Source organism: Rhagoletis pomonella, unplaced genomic scaffold, assembly GCF_013731165.1.
Source record: "Rhagoletis pomonella isolate Grant_MI unplaced genomic scaffold, Rhpom_1.0 Rhpom_scaffold_00005, whole genome shotgun sequence".
Taxonomy (NCBI): Eukaryota; Metazoa; Arthropoda; class Insecta; order Diptera; family Tephritidae; genus Rhagoletis; species Rhagoletis pomonella.
This window is the reverse complement of record NW_023458559.1, coordinates 6,190,716-6,195,714: the sequence shown is the minus strand read 5'-3', so window position 1 is coordinate 6,195,714 and position 4,999 is coordinate 6,190,716. Positions and strand designations below refer to the sequence as shown.

The 4,999-nt window shown below is 31.9% G+C and overlaps 1 protein-coding gene across 1 annotated transcript in view; it reads left to right on the top strand.

The window, feature by feature from the left end:
* The window catches only part of LOC118739767 (cubilin homolog), a gene marked incomplete at its 3' end in the record, with an annotated part of 488,997 nt that overhangs the window by 356,885 nt on the left and 127,113 nt on the right, over positions 1-4,999 (top strand).

Below are 4,999 nucleotides of genomic sequence, written 5' to 3'. Positions count from 1 at the left end.
ACCCACAAAAACCCCGAAAAAGGCAATGGGGCGACCAATAAAAAATCGTTAGTATTAAAAAATGGTTAAATAAACAATTGCGTATTATTATTAAAAGTCTTCTGAAGAGAACCAGAGTTTTCCGATCGAATCTTGATTTTCCAAAATTCTATACCATTTCTACGAAAAGTTTTTTCCCATATAAAAATACATGGAAAACTTTGAGCGCTTTGAGCGAGCTCCGAATATTATTTGATTTCAAAATAAAAAAAATACTGGTATACTTTTTTTCGATATAGAACAATCTAGGGGTGAGAGCAGTACAATTCCGACTTTACTGTTTTTGGACCACCCTAATATATGTATGTACAATACATATGTGTGTTTAAAATTACCTACTTGTGAAATAATTTTGGTGGTATGAATATATACATACTTGCGCCTTCTAAAAATGGGAATAAAAATTGGGTTCGCATAAAATTTTAATTCCAATAACTAATATTTTAGTGAAAACATTTACAATAAAGTTTTCAGTAACTTTTGGCAAATTTGAGCGTATTGTTGTGGAACAGAGAAATAGATTGTTTGCCAAAAATTAAAAAAAAAACCAAAATTCGAGATAACTAATTTTACTGGATATAGAAAATTAGTTGCAACTTTTCACTTTGCTGGCCGAGATTTCTTAAATTTTAGATTTTAGAATTTTGTGTCGGACTGAAAAAGTTGCGCTTGTTGGGGATGAATTTGCGGGGAGATGTGCTGCGGTTGTTATGAATGAATTTATTTGGCCTTGAGAAATACGCGAATGCGTTTATGAATGAAATAGTTCTTGTTGTACTTGAATATGTGCGTGATTATGTATGTACACTGAGTTTTACATATGTATGCATGTGCGTAGTATTAGGCAGAAATATGCACATACGTATGTATGTACATACTTATCTATATATGCATGTATGCATGTATGTATTTATGTTATCAATTAATGGAGTATGTATGAAAAAACATAAGTAACATATTTTTCGATCGAAAGCGTTTATTACAGTTAAATAAGGGTCGAATACTGGTAATCTAACGATTTTTTGTCTGCAATAGACAATTCTGTTCAATAATACAACAATACTACTTTTTTATACATACATATACTACACCAACAAGTTATAACACATCAAAAACTTTAACGCGAGTATCTGCTCAATTATTGGAGATAAAATAAAGACAAGTTGATTTTCCTGTGTATTTTTTTTTTTATATTTTAAACAGACTTTCAATAAAAAGCAAACACTTTTTTTTACTAATTTTTACATTCGTAAGTTATTTTATTCTGGGGTCCCACAAACGTATACAAGTACTAGGTGGCTGTGTGAAAATTATGTTAGCATTCCTTAGTGGTGGTCAAACCCCAGGAAGGTTTTGCTCGCTCGCATCGCAATGTTTTCCACACAGGGTTAAAGTTCCCTCTTTTTGGTAATAATTAGTATTCTTTTTTAGAAAAATTTGGGGCTTAATATTTTAGTGGAAATTTTAACCATCTATAAGGCATTTTTTTAAACAGTAATTTAACAGAACAGTTGATAAGATTATTGCAAAAATTTATTGATAGCGACATAAATTACCCTAATAACTTAACTTTTTAAATTTTTTAGTTTCTTTAAATTTAAATAGAACACACGGATCCCAAGAGCTATGTGTGTATGTATGTATATACCTCAGACCTTCTGCTGTTCGCCCATCCATCAGCGCCAGACACTCCACATTTTAATTCAAGTACGGAGTAACGTAATTTAAATTTAAAACTAATTCAATGAATGAATTAAACAGAATTATAATCTTAATTGGCATGGCGGCTGCCTAACGATGACGAGCTGACATGATAAGATTAGTATCCTCATGGCTCTTTTGAATCTACATTATGCGCAGTACCGCCGCCGCCGCCGACTCTTTTTGAAGTTGACCACGCCGCCTCTCTCTCTCTAGTATGTATGTACTTGTAAATGCGCTACATATTTAAAAATGGACATACTCCAAAATCATATATGCATTGGTAACGTTCAACTCTATGTACTTATGTGTACATATGTACATACCTAAACAACCTCGCAAATCATTTATTGATAAAGTTCTTACACATGCACATATTATATCACATGTACATATAATAACTTCCTTCTTATTTGAGGTTCACAAACTTTAACTTCAGAGTCGTCCTTATTTCGTCTACGAATATGCCCCAATAGTTTTGCAGTCAAATGAAAATGCATTTCCCACGCATATGTATGTAAATACATACTCCATTAATTGATAACATAAATACATACATGCATACATGCATATATAGATAAGTATGTACATACATACGTATGTGCATATTTCTGCCAAATACTACGCACATGCATACATATGTAAAACTCAGTGTACATACATAATCACGCACATATTCAAGTACAACAAGAACTATTTCATTCATAAACGCATTCGCGTATTTCTCAAGGCCAAATACATAAATTCATTCATAACAACCGCAGCACATCTCCCCGCAAATTCATCACCAACAAGCGCAACTTTTCCAGTCCGACACAAAAATTCTAAAATCTAAAATTTAAGATATCTCGGCCAGCAAAGTGAAAAGTTGCAACTATTTCTCTACATCCAGTAAAATTAGTTATCTCGAATTTTGGTAATTTTTTTTAATTTTTGGCAAAACAATCTATTTCTCTGTTCCACAACAATGTTTCAGTCATTAACTAGTATTTTAGGGTGTAATTTTAATTAACATTAAATAAAGTGAACGTTTTCTGCAGGAAAATACATTATTTTTTTTTTTTTAATAAAATCAAAACTCCTAAATTCACAAAGATATGAAGTTTGAGGTGGAATCTTTGTAATATTTTCAGTCTTGTACACAAATTTTAGTGAACGGACTTGTTGTGCGATACTATTTTCAGCACAAACGGGCTTTTACAAGATATGCATTTGCATATGTAAGTGCCTACTTGTTTGTATGTCCCCGTATATTAAAATGTATCAGAAAGGTAGCATTTACATATGGGGATCTTGTAAGAATGCTTTAATACTGTTCCATTAATGCATTTTTGTATGTTTGAAACATTAATACAGCCATATGCATACAGCAGTAGTACAAGTGTATGATTAAGGTACGCATACGCTCTGAGAAACCACGCTTGTTAAATGGAAATGAAGGTTCATTTATACTGGCATGTATACACAGCAGCAACCTCATGCCACCAACAGCGATGTTGTATGCTTAAGATTTCTACTGGGTTTTTGTCCATGACGCGCCACGATTTTTGTACAGGTGGGTCAATGTGCCTTGAACACCATTTGTACAATTGCAAAAAAATTATTCTATTAATTTGTGAATATTAAAAATGTCTAAACTTCAAAGCGTTTATAAAAATATATTTTCATATATCCACGGATGATTTTAAATTTTGTTCACCTGTAAGCAAATCTTCAGTACCATAAAAAGATTCAACCACATCAAAGTAGTTACAAGATATGCTATGTCCAAGCTAGTGCTAGTCTACTGTATATGTCCATATGTATGTCTGCATGTATGCGTGTAAATATGTCAACTCAAATTTGATTTGAACCCATTTTAGCGGACATAGAGTTTTTCATTCCAGCCGTTAATATAACATGAATTTTTTAGTTAGTTTTCATGAAAGTTACACGTATCATCGAGAACATGTTTACATGCAGAATTTTAAACGAAATATTATTATTCTCCATATAAAATGTACGAGTATGGCTTTATTAAATGTTAACTTATGCGAAAACCTAAATAATTCGTAACCTAGGGTTAATATTGATGGCGTCGTGCCAATTCGCAGAAATTTAATAAATTGTCTGTTGATGGAGGACAGCGCTGGGAAGACGAAAGCAGATCTATCGTACATATGTATGCACATATTTACATTTATTATTGCATACATATTTATGCGTTTGTCTTTTTGGATGAATGAAGAGTTTCATATATGTAGTGATTTAGAGATTGCAATTTGAATGATGTACTGTGGCGCGTATGCTAGAGGCGATGCAACTTTTTGGCGTCTCGCCGTTTGTCTTGGTTCAAATCCCGGACGGACCAAGTAATAATTTTTTTTTGTTTTGTTTAATTGTCATATCCATATCCCATTTTAAATTTTACTATTAGCTTTGTTTAAATAATATATGTAAATGGATATGTAGGTACAAACGCATGTATAATTTCACACAAGCGCTCAAATTTGCCAAAAGTTACTGAAAACTTTATTGTAAATGTTGCGAACCCAATTTTTATTCCCATTTTTAGAAAGCGCAAGTATGTATATATTCATACCACCAAAATTATTTCACAAGTAGGTAATTTTAAACACACATATGTATTTATGTACATTAGGGTGGTCCAAAAACATTAAGTCGGAATTGTACTGCTCTCACCCCCAGATTGTTCTATATCGAAAAAAAGTATACCAGTATTTTTTTATTTTGAAATCAAATAATATTCAGAGCTCGCTCAAAGCGCTCAAAGTTTTCCATGTATTTTTATATGGGAAAAAACTTTTCGTAGAAATGGTCGTAGAATGGATCGGAAAACTCTGGTTCTCTTCAGAAGACTTTCAATAATAATACGCAATTGTTTATTTAACCATTTTTTAATACTAACGATTTTTTATTGGTCGCCCCATTGGATTTTTCGGGGTTTTTGGCGGACCTATAAATTATAGTTGCAATGAAAAAATGGTTAAATAAACAACTATCATTATTTTAAATTGTATTTGCATCGTCATAAAAGGAGAACAAGATAAAAAATTTAACAAAAACTACAAACTAATGAAAATTATGCGAAGATTTACCATATTTTCGTTTATTTGCTCGCAAAGAACATCACATTTCATGTTGCTCAGCATTGTATTATTTATCAACATTAAATTCAACAGAATTTCTACATTCCGACTTGAACTTTTCTAACGCTATTAATTTTTCGTCCGCGAATAGTTTCCACATTCAGTTTGCA